The sequence below is a fragment of the Acomys russatus genome, chromosome 16 (assembly GCF_903995435.1).
Source record: "Acomys russatus chromosome 16, mAcoRus1.1, whole genome shotgun sequence".
Lineage (NCBI taxonomy): Eukaryota > Metazoa > Chordata > Mammalia > Rodentia > Muridae > Acomys > Acomys russatus.
In genome coordinates this window covers 9,916,890-9,929,176 of record NC_067152.1, presented here as the reverse complement: position 1 = coordinate 9,929,176, position 12,287 = coordinate 9,916,890, and the positions used below count along the sequence as shown (strand labels likewise).

Below are 12,287 nucleotides of genomic sequence, written 5' to 3'. Positions count from 1 at the left end.
TTTAAAGCAAGTTGATGACGTTAAAGGACTCAAGGTTACCACGCTTGGAGTTGGCTCAGCCAAGGCTCTCTGGATCCCCATACCTAGCCTGGCTCCGCCAGAGGGCGCTCTCGGAGGCTGCGCTCTAGACTGCCGCGCGCCCGGCTCCTCTCTATGGTGGCGCGGGCGCGGCGGAGCGGGGCGCGCTCCCGCGGGGAGGGGGGCAGGACCACACGCGGGGAGGGCGGGGCCGCACGCAGGCCGGGCGGGGCCCACGCCGAGCCGCCGCCGGGAGGGGGACTGGGTTGGTGGGGGCGGACTTCCTGGGGCCGCCCGTGAGGATGTGGTGCGAGCACCCGGGCGGCCGTCAGCCCGGGAGTTGCGGCGGCTGCCGACCCCCGCGGCCCCGCTGACTTGAGTGACCGCAGTCGAGATCCGTCCCAGGTGCGGCCGGGCAGCGTCCGCCGCAGGTGAGGAGGCGCTGGCTGCGGCGGGTCGGGCCGGAGGACGGGGTGCTCCAGGCTGTGCTCTCGCCGAGTGTGGGGTTCCAGCTGTGCTCCGGGAGCCGGACAGCCCCCTCCGTCTCAGGGACTCCCCGCCGCCAGGTCAACCCCACACCTGTCCCATTGAAAGTGCCGCAAAGCGTTTCGCCTGTGTGCGCCGTAACCCGGGACGTGTGTCCTCAACTTGTGCCCAAGTGTCGTAAGAGCCCGGCAGGTCCTGCTGCCTCTTGGGGAAAGGATGCATTTCTGTAGGACAGAGAACACTGGCTCCCTTCCTACGGGCGAGAGGACCCTGGAGATTTCGGAGTTTGGAGGTTAACATGGCAAGTTTGGGATGCTGCTCGCCTCTCTGCCAGGGTCTGCTGTCCGCCTGTTGGGAGTCGACCTCTGTCCCTGAGTTGTGTGTTAGGTCACCGCTGTGTGGCCCTGGCTGAGACTCAGAGGGAAGTGGGGGCCCCTCTCTAGCCGGCTGCCCAGGAGACATTTGACCAGGCATGGGGAAGTCTGGGTAGATCAGGGAAGCCCGCAGCCTTTCCTGGCATCTGTCTGCTCAGAGCTTGATTTGAGACTGGCAGAAAAGACAAAGCAACAGCGTACTTTCTCCCCTTTGTTAGGCTGACTTTTTTATTTTTTTATTTTTATTTTTTGAGTGGTTGTGTAAATGAGGAAGAGTATTCCTTTCAGTCCACCGTTACGGGAAGATTATTCTTAGTTTGGAAATGGGGTTATACCCACAACTCTCACTCTGTACCTTGGTTAAAGGCCAGAGAGACGCATGATCAAGCACCCCGGGATGCATGTGGAAAGAAGGAAGCTCCTTCCTTATGCATGTTTTGGCTGGTGGCTCGGAGAACCAAGTGACTTCCTGTCCCCACTTTTTGGTGGTTCTCGCCGTGACAGTTCAGTGTACTGAAATGTGGGCAAGGCTGTTGAGTATTGTGGCATTTTTTTTTTTTTTCCTAGGAATGGGAGGGGACTTGGTCCTGGGCCGAGTTTGTAGAGTTCTCTAAGGCTGAAGCTGGCTATATTTCCTTTCTGGCAACTTCTTTATCCTTCCCTCCTGTGGCCACCTCCCCACATTCTTTTACATTGAAAGAAGTGGATGCTGGCAAGTGTTTCTGAAACTTGTTACCTATTTGCTAGTCCTGGACTTCAGAATACAGTTCAAAAGTTGTGGTTTATTTCTTTACAGGCGTTCTTGCCTTTGAGAACGGTTGGGCACCGTGGAGGGCAGTAGCAGATCGATGTGACAGGCCTCACTAGTGTTCAGAGATGCCAACGTAATAGAGGACACACACTCACTTTAATACTTGTTTAATTGCAGAGCCCAGCCCATTAAAACTTCTCATATTGATCAGCTGTTATCCTGATTGTTTACATTGGGATCTAGGGTTGTAAATCCACCAAATTGACCACTTTAACGGACTGCTAAAATAATAACAAAAAAAAAAAAAAAAAAAAAAAAAAGAGAAAACTGTTGTCAGCAAGCCTAACTGTTCTCAAACTTTCTGTTCATAAAGCCAGTTGACCATATTTTAGTACCATCTAATAGAAATGCCTCTTACAGGCATTTCTTGGGAAGTTTAATGCAGCCACACCTGGGTCTGTGGGCATCCTCTGCTGTTTTCTAACGCCACCTGTATAAACCTAAGGAGTTGGGTAGGGAGCTAAGAACGCTGGTTTTTATTCCTGTCATAGAATCTTTAATACTGCTGTTATTTTAATGGCAGATTAGGGAACGTTGACACCAAACGTGCTGGTAATATGTTTGTGTTTGGGGAGGAAAGAGAAAGTTTAACTGCTGCCTCTTAGATTCCCCTCTCTATGGAGTTGGGGTGTCCTTCAGCGTTTGATGAGAATAGAGGGTTTAGATTGCTGCTGGTCTCAAGGGAGGGACTGCCTTGCTTTGTTTGTTTGTTTGGTTGGTTGGTTTTTTTGGAATTGATTACTTGGTGCTGGCTGCTGGTTACTAGCACTGTCGGGGAGATGGTGATGGTACCGGCAAAAGTAGCTCCTAAAAGCCATCTCAAGCTGGGCGTGGTGGCATGTGCCTTTAATCCCAGCGCTCGGGAGGCAGAGGCAGGTGGATCGCTGTGAGTTTGAGGCCAACCTGGTCTACAAAGCCAGTCCAGGACAGCTAAGGCTACACAGAGAAACCCTGTCTTGAAAAAGCCAATAAATAAATAAATAAATAAATAAATCCTAATTGACCTCTGTGTTTATTGTCCTTAGCCCGCCCTGTCCCTAGGACTTAACAGTTGCTGTAGGCTGGTCAGTGGTCACATCTAATTCTATTAAGCTGGTCTTAGTTTAAACCCATTATCTTTTCTCTTCCTTAATTTGGTCATGAACTTCCTCCTTTGCTTTTCGTATTCAGGATGAATAGTCTACATTTTTGGAGCCTTGTTTACATCTGAAGTAGAGCTGCGCAGTTAGTTAAGAGTCCTGTAGGTTTTTAAAACATTTCCCATTTACAAAGCAAGCTTAAAACCTGCATTTCTTCAGGGAGAAACTCAGCTCTTTGAATCTGATAATAAAACAAAAGCTGGTTTTTCCAGCTTTCTGCCATTGGGAAATCTGAGTTAAACTTTTCCTTACTTTCTGATTGGTCAGTATGGTGACTAGGTGGTGGTGGTGAGTGTTGACCCAAGTGGCATTGGGAGATCTGGAAGTTTCCTGTGTGTCATCAAAGGGAGGTTGTATATTCAGTGTGGCTTTCAACCTGGTTGATTGTAAGGTGTTTCTAGAACCCAGCCACTTCTTGAGAGGTTCATGAAAAATGCTGATCTCAGGGCATTTGATTCATGGGGTGATGACCTACATTTTGAAACCATCTGATTTCCAAAAGGCTTTCCAGCTGCTTCTGAGGTTCAGCCTAATTTGGGAGCCACTGTTGTATTGCATTGAAATGAATATATGTATTTGTAAATATATACATATAAAATGCATTATCAGTACCTCAAGTCAGTATGGAACTTTGAAAATTGGAACTCACTACTCTGCTTTAGTAACTTTTCTTTTTGGTGTTTCTTTTCTTTCTTTCTTTCTTTTTTTTTTTTTTTTTTCCGAGACAGGGTCTCTCTGTGTATCCTTGGCTGTCCTGGACTCGCTTTGTAGAGCTGGCTGGCCTCGAACTCAGAGATCCACCTTCCTCTGCCTCCTGAGTGCTGGGATTTAAGGCATGGGCCACCACAACCTGGCTATTCTTAACATCCTAAAAACTGAAATGGGATGCACTGAATTCTGTATAAGTTGGCAGGCTCTCTGATAAGATCATGCTATTATTATTATCCAGGATGTTTGGTTTGCTAGAATAGCCCATCTCCTAGTTGTGACAGATGAACAAAAAAGCTTTTATGACTTTTATGTTCATGGCTTCACAGCAAGGCCCCCCCTCTCCTGCATTATCATGAGGGGAGTCATGAGGGGAGGGTTTTTGGTGGAAGTAGCTTTCCTTATCCCGAGTGGACAAATGAATGGTAATGTGGAAACAACTGGCGGTTCGACTGGAGGTAGGTGGGTAGGTGGGATATGTAGTTCTGATCAGTGTCGGGTGGAAGAGATGCCCTGGGGATTTTCTGTGTAAGATTGTAAAATAAAAGCCGGGCATGGTGGCACACGCCTTTAATCCCAGCACTCGGGAGGCAGAGGCAGGCGGATCACTGTGAGTTCGAGGCCAGCCTGGTCTACAAAGTGAGTCTAGGACAGCCAAAACTATCACAGAGAAACCTTGTCTTGAAAAACCAAAAAAAAAAAAAAAAAAAAAAGATTGTAAAATAAACCAAAACCAAAACCAAAACAACAGCAGAACACCAAAGGGCTGGTTATTTCCTTTTTCTCCTGGCAGAAGCCAGGCATTGAAATGAACAGGTGCTTGATACATCATCAACCAGTTTTAGTCACAGGTTTTTGCTGAGTTCATAGGAGGAAGAAAAGTTGCTCAAGTCTGGAAGGATCTAAGTTAAGACAGAATTAGGTACTAAATAAACTAGGGAAGTAAACTGGTGTTTTACAAACAGACTAACTTAGTTTTGGGTCTGGAGAGATGGCTCAGAGGTTAAGAGCACTGTCTGCTCTTCCAGAGGTCCTGAGTTCAATTCGCAGCAACCACCTGGTGGCTCACAACAATCTAGAATAAGATCTGGTGCCCTCTTCTGGCCTGCAGGGGAACAGGCAGGTAAAAACACTGTATACATAATAAACAAATAAATCTTAAAAAAAAAAAAAAGTTAGAAACAGACTAATTTAGTTTTGAAACCCAGTTTTTCACTTCCTGGCGTCAAGAGTTTAGGCAAGTTACTGACCCTCTGAGCTTGCTTGCTTGCCTTTTGTTTTGTTGGTTTTGTTTTGTTTTTGAGGCAGGGTTTTTCTATGTTGCCCTGGCTGTCCTGGAACTCATCTGTGTAGATCAGGCTGGCTTTGAACTCAGAGATCCACCTGCCTTTGCCTCCCTAGTCCTGGGATTAAAGGTGTGTGCCATCACTGTCTGTCCAGCTTTATTCTCTTAGTCTTTGTGTATTGAGTCCGCTCATCTAAGTGTCCCTCTGGTTGTATCTCGTCAGAGCAGTCTACCTTCTTAAAATACAGCTTTTTGTGTATAGTTTTCGATTTTGCCAGTGCTGTGACTACTTCAGAGTAGTGAGTGTTGACCCAGTGGCATTGGGAGATTCTGACGTCTCCAGCGTCATCAAAGGAAAATCATATTATGTTCAATGTAGCGTTCAGCCTTATAGCTTATTTATTGTAAGGTCTCAGAAGGCAGACATTACTTGAGGATTCATTGTATTCCATTTCAGCTTTTTAAATGTTAAGAAAACAGAGACGGGAGCCCCAGTTTTCAGAGTCTCATGGGACGTGATGTACAGTTGATAAAATAGTTTTATTGTACATATTTATATATGATTATGTCATAAGTACATATTGTCATATCAGTGCAGTACAACTGTGCTTCCCAAATTAGACTGCCTGCCAGAAGCATTTGCAGTCTTTGGGTTTACAAAGGTGGTTTCAAAATGTAGGTCATAAGGTTTTGCTACATAGCTCAGGGTGGCTTTTGTTGTTTTTCTTTAAGTCACTATAGCTCTGACTGGTTTAGAACCTGCTGTGTAGGCCACGCTGTTCTCCAACTGAGAGCTCTATCTGCCTCTGTCTCCTTAGTGCTAGATTAAAGGCATAAAGCATATACCACCATGCCTGGCTGGCCTCCAGTTCTCCATCCTTCCTGCTTTGGCTTTCCTCGTACGTGTCAGGAGTACACCGTGCTTGGCTTTGCAGTAACTTTTGTGTGTGTGTGTGTTCATTCACTTTTCTTTTTGGTTTTTCGAGACAGGGTTTCTCCTTGTAGCCTTGGCTGTCCTGGACTCGCTTTGTAGACCAGGCTGGCCTGGAACTCACAGCGATCCACCTGCCTCTGCCTCCTGAGTGCTGGGATTAAAGGCGTGCGCCACCACTGCCTGGCTTAGAGTTCAGTTTTCATGCCTTTGCCTCCTAAGAAGTATCTGGAGCTTCAGCCTAAGGCCTCAGACGTGTTAGGTAAGTGCTGTGCTGCTGAGCTTCATCGCCACCCATATGTATGTATGTGTGTGTGTGTGTATATGTATATATATGTGTGTGTGTGTATAAAATTTTATTTTATATATGACTATTTTGCCTGCATGTATGTCTGTATACCATGTAGTCTGGGGCCCATGGAGGTCAGAAGAAGGTGTGAGACCTGGAATTACAGATGGTTGTAAGCTACCATGTGGGTGCTGGAAACCAAAGTTGGGTAATGTGTAAGAGCAACAAGTACTCTTTTATTTTATTTATTTATTTATTTTATTTTTTGATTTTTCAAGACAGGGTTTCTCTGTGTAGCCTTGGCTGTCCTAGACTCGCTTTGTAGACCAGGCTGGCCTCGAACTCATAGTGATCGCCTGCCTCTGCCTCCCAAGTGCTGGGATTGAAGGCGTGCGCCACCGTGTTCCGCTTGAAACAAGTGCTGAACTGCTGAGCCAACACTATCATCATTATTAGTGACTGTAGTGGCTAGTTTTATATCAGCTTGACACAAGCTGGAGTCATCAAGGATGAAGGAGCATCAACTGGGAAAAATGTTCCCATAAGATCAGGCTGTGGGCAAGCCTGTAATGCATTTTCTTTGTTAGCCGGTCATGGTGGAGAGTCCAGCCCTTTGTGGGTAAGGTCACTCCTGGCCTGGTACTTCTGGGTTCTGTAAGAAAGCAGACTGAGCAAACCATGAGAGGTAAGCTGCACCCCTCCATGCCTGTACCATCAGCTCCTGCCCCAGATTCCTGCCCTGGGTGAATTCTTTTCCTCACTGCTATTGATGAACTGTTCTATAGAACTGTGAGTGAAATAAAACCTTTCCTCCATGCAGTGCTTTTGGTAATGACAATTCATCACGGCCAAAGTAGCCCTACCTAAGACAGCAATCATCAGTTTGAGATCACTGTCCAGGCTGGCGTTGAACTTGCCTCTCTGTAGCTGGGATTACAAAAGTGCATCACACCTACCTGAGGTACCTGTTCAAATCCAGCCTCCCTTTCATGTCTTTCCAGGGATGTTTACCCAGTTAGCTCTTCTAGAAAGTATACAGAAGAGCCAGGGACTAAAGAACCAGAGAATATGGGTGAGAAAAACGAACCACAGGGCAATTAGCAACGCTTTAAAGGTTTTTTTTCAGCGTGAGTGGAGTGTCGGCAGGTGCCCAGAATTACTACCTGCAGGAATAAATTAATAACGTCTGCATTCTGCTTGGTCTGTTTGGACAATAGCCCAGAGTGCCAGATTAGGCCAGCAGGCTTTGAGGGTGGCCCCGCACAGTAGTGCCTGCCGGTCATTTGTTTCTGTGTTCCCTTTCTAGGTCTTGGTCTTTGGCCCCTTCTTCCCTTCCTCTTCCAAACTGCCTGCTGCCTGCCCTTCTTTCAACCTGCTGATCACTCCGGGATGATTACAGGCTGCTTCCCCCGCACCAGAAGCTAAAAGAGGTTGCTGGTTGCTAACACCTGTCTCCCAGCTAAATGAATAGGCTCCTTTGTAGGTGGGGTGTCAAAGAAACTGATTAGTACAATGCCGGCTCCAAGGGCCTACTAATGACACAGCATATGGAAACCATGGGGTGATTTAGAACCATTATAGAGGGCTTTGGTGTTTTTTTTTTTTTCTCTTACACTATATATTTATATTTTTATATTAGCTTACTGGACCAGCTGAATTTTTTGCATGTAACCTATGAATCTGTTCACTGCCTAAACAGGCTAATTTCTGTCATATTGACTGAAAATCATTTATATTCTATCGAAGTCCCTACCCTTAAGGGCCTTTGTATTGTTCAGTAGCTGTCTAGTGTGTAATACAATTAAAGTTTTGTTCACCGAGCGCTGGCATAATTAGTTTAATTTCTGCTCCTTTATACATTCCTGTTGGCAGCTGGAAAATTAGAATACTAGATGTTGCATAAAACTGCTTTTTTGAGGGCGATTTTACTGTCAGTTGAATGGACTTAAAGCCCCAGGGTACACTTTTTAAGATGTCTTATTCAACTTGCCTGTATAGTCTCCTCTGTATAGCATTAATGTATTAAGACACATAATTGGCTATTTCAGCATTCAGCAGAGACAGTGTTTGGCCTTTTACCCTGTGATTATATTTTTTCTTACATCTCTTTTGAGGAAAATGTGTGTAATTTTGGGAAACTCGTAAGTGTATCACAGTAACACTTGCACACGGACTGTCTGAGGGCCTGAAGACGGGACTGGCTCTCTCTGATAAGCCACGGTATTTAATTCTCTCCCCGAAGGGTTGGTCTGTTTCTTTTATATCATAGCGCTTGTAAAGTTGACGTGGACGTGGGAAGGCTGTGAAGCTGGGTAAATCCTTTCATAATTTTCCTGTATGTTTCACAGAAGTGGCTTTGACTGTTCAGCAACTGCACTTGTTCTCAAGGAAGCTTTATGCTTAATTATTCTAATCCTCACTTAATTTCCTGTGGGGTTCATAGGGAGATTCTCACCAGGCTGACAGTGCCTGTGGCCTACACAGGTTTGTATCTGTGTTAAGGCACCAACTGATTTATTTAAAATGAAAAGTGACCCTGGTCTGGTAATTTCTCTCAGTTGTCCCTTCTTGCAAAGGGGAATAATTGGGCTTTCCTGCTGTCTCAGCAGCCGGTCAGTGGGATTTTTGGAGGGGGTGGGGCATTGGCTAGGCTGTGTGGTGTTGCCAGGGTGGCCTCCACCTTGCGGGCTCAGGTGATTCCCCTGCATTGTCTGAGGAGCTGTGAATTGGGGGATTTCGCCTGATGGGTGTCACTTGACTTTGTCAGGCTGGCTTCTGACACTCAGTGGTCTCCTGGCTCACCCTTTGCATGGGGAGGTACAGTTCCATTCAGGGAGGTGGAGTGATCAGGGCAGGCTGCACCCCTCACTCATAGAACCTGGGGAGGGGAAGAGGAGCGGAAGTCACCCCCATTTGAACCAGTAGAGTTTGCTCAAACATTATCACTGACTGGGTCCTTTGGGAATGGGCCTAGTGGCAAGGGCAACTCATTAGTAGTTGGCTTGTCCCATTGCCCCACCCTCCCCGAATTGTTTATTGGCTGGGTTATGTTGATAGATTTGAAAGAAAAGAGTCTTTCCTCAGTTGAGTGGCCCCCTCCCCCACCCCGCTTTCTTGTTTCACCACAGCCGCCTTGGAAGCGTCCCAAGCTCGGGATGGTATCTTGAACACACTGACCTAGTGACTACATGAGTCAACCGGCTGTGTCATAAAACGTGTCCTTCACCTCCTGCTTTCCTTCCCTTTTTACTCAGTTGTGACTAAGTCTGAGATACCTGCTTTGTACATAGCCACGCCTCCCCCTCCCTGTGTGAGTTGCCAGGCTTCCCCTGAGTCCTTGAAGTTAGGTTACCACCATAGCCTCTCTTAACCATGGAAACAGACCACGAGCTTTATTTGAAACGCCGGGTGGGCGAATGCTCTGCCTTGGGGAGAGAGCACAGCTTCTTCCAGCGCTCTGCCTGGTGGACGGGTGGAAGTTCAGGTGTTTCGAGGGATAATTAAGTATGATTCTCTGGTTTTTGCAGATATGCAGCCACTGTTTGGACAGTTTTGTTGCAATAGAGAGAAGTAGAGGCTAAAATTATATGCAAGGCGCTGTGTTAGGATTCTGCTTCAGTCCGCCTACCTGTGATGTCATTGCTTACCTGCCACGGGGGCGTGGCCCTGCCCAGGGCCATATAAAAGGACAGACCATCCGTGTGGGCCCACCCCCTCTGTGCTCCTCCGACTACTCTCTCTTCTTACTCTTCCTGTCTCTGTCTCTCTCTAGGGTGCCCCTCCCCCCCGCCCCATGCTCATTTAATAAATTCCTCTACAATGTAATATCTGTTGCCTGGTTGCCTGGCATCTTACTATCTTATTATCTTATTTTCTTTTTATTAATCATAACAGGCTGGGAAAGAAAAACTCTGTGGGATGGTGGTGGTACACACGTTTAATGACAGCAGAGGCAGGTGGATCTCTGAGTTCAAGGCCAGCCTAGTCTACAGAACAAGTTCCAGGCCACCTCTAGTTCTGCACTTTGGGCAGCACTAGATTCATGTACTTTCTTGGTCATTTTATCGTCGACCAACGGAAGAGTTGGCACACTCTGTGTCAGGGCTTCGGTGTCTACTCAACGGGTGGGAAAAGGGCAGGATAATTCCTACAGAGCTTGACAGAGGCCTTCTACCTTCCTGCTCTACCTGCGGTCATATGGTTGGACTGAGCACCCCAGGTGACAGGCCCAGCTCAGTGCTGACACTGCTGACACAGGTGTAGAGCAATAGCTTGTGAGACAGTGACTGAGCCAGCAGTGACCGTGGCACACAGTTCTATCTACCCAGGTGGTTTTTATCACACTCCTAAATCACATTTACTTGATGAAATCTGAATGGAACTTTGTCTTTTTTCCTCTCTCCCTCCCTTTCCCCCTTTCCCTCCATCCTGCCTTCTTCCCCCAATTCCATGTTTTATTTTGCTTTGTTGATACAGGTTTTGCCGTAGACCAGGCAGACCTTGAACTTGTATGGATCCTCCTGTTTGCCTTCCTCCAAGTTTGCCTTCCACATGCCTCAGTTACAGATGTGCATCACCACACCTGGCTTCAGCACAGCCTTATCCAACCAAAACCAGTACCAAAAGTGAAAATATTTTTAGAAACACAAATACTTAAAAGGAAAACGAAAAAGGAAAAGAAAATTCTCAGAGACTGGAGAGATGGCTCAGTGGTTGCTGGCCAGGCGTGGTGGTGCACTCCTTTAATCCCTGCACTGGGGAGGCAGAGGCAGATGAATCTCTGTGAGTTCGAGGCCAGCCTGATCTACAAAGTGAGTTCAGGACAGCCAGGACTGTTATGCAGAGAAACTCTGCCTCAAAAAACAAAACAAACAGCCGGGCGTGGTGGCGCACGCCTTTAATCCCAGCACTCGGGAGGCAGAGGCAGGTGGATCGCTGTGAGTTCAAGGCCAGCCTGGTCTACAAAGTGAGTCCAGGATGACCAAGGCTACACAGAGAAACCCTGTCTCGAAAAACAAAACAAAACAAAACAAAACAAAACAAAACAACAACAAAAAAAAAACAAGACAAAACAAACAAAAAGAATGGTTGCTGTTTTTGCAGAGAGCCTCGGTTTGGCTCTCAGCACCCACATGGTGGCTCCCAGCTGTGCTAGGCTTGCATGTGGCACAGATATGTACATGTAGACAAAACATTCACATTGAATGAATAAATAAAGTGACCCCCCCCCCAAGAGGGTTTCTCTGTGTAGCCTTATCTGGCCTGGAACTCACAGAGATCTGCCTGCCTCTGCCCACCAAGTGCTGGGAGTAAAGGTGTATGCCACTACTGCCAGGCTTAAAATGAAATTTCTTAAGGGGAAGAAACCCCCCAAACTCTAGAATATGGGTTTAGTTCAGAGTCAGAGCACTTGCCTAGCACATGGTAAGCCCTGGGTTTGATTCCCAGCAGTGCCCACCTTATCTGAACACACACACACACACACACACACACACACACACACACACACAGAGCTTCTGGTTTTGTTTGAGAGTAGAACAAATTTAAAGAGCTCTGAGCATCATGTCAAGAAGGCAGGTTTTGATGCTGTGCAGCTACCTGTACATGTGGCTAAATGTTTGTTTCTGAGACAGGGTCTCACTAAGGCTGGCCTTTTAACTCCATGGTTCGTGCCTTGGACTCCCAAATACCGAGATTACAGATGTGCATTTTAGCATCATTTGGTCCCTCCACCAAACATTAGTTTAAAAACGGGAGAGTGTTGAAATTTTCTGTTAAATATTAAAGTGTTGAAACATACCTTGTATGTTTTATTTTTTAATAAGATTTATTTATTTTATTTATTGTATATGAGCGCTTTATCTGCAGAAGAGGGCATCAGATCACATTATAGATGGTTTTGAGCCACCATGTGGTTGCTGGGAATTGAACTCAGGACCTCTGGACGAGCAAGGCGGCACTCTTAACCACTGAGCCATCTCTCCAGCCCCGTACCTTGTACGTTTTAATATGCTGGCTGTAACATCTTTATTGGAGGTAGCACAGATACTGAGACTTACTCTCACTCCTAAAGCTGTAGTGAGGGTATGTATCTCAAATTTTAGTTTTCATCAAATCTTTTTTTTTTTTTTTTTTTGGTTTTTCGAGACAGGGTTTCTCCATGTTAGCCTTGGCTATCCTGGACTCCCTTGGTAAATCAGGCTGGCCTGAACTTGCAGTGATCCAATCCTCCTGCCTCTGCCTCCT

At 46.5% G+C, this 12,287-nt stretch overlaps 1 protein-coding gene across 2 annotated transcripts in view; it reads left to right on the top strand.

Moving 5' to 3' along the window:
* The first annotated feature begins 279 nt into the window (after positions 1 to 279).
* The window catches only part of Rffl (ring finger and FYVE like domain containing E3 ubiquitin protein ligase), a 72,066-nt gene continuing 60,058 nt past the window's right edge, over positions 280 to 12,287 (top strand). For both annotated transcript variants that reach the window (XM_051158130.1, XM_051158129.1), the window contains exon 1: positions 280 to 449. The gene's annotated coding sequence lies outside the window, so the exon portion shown is untranslated. The remainder of the gene's footprint in view (positions 450 to 12,287) is intronic.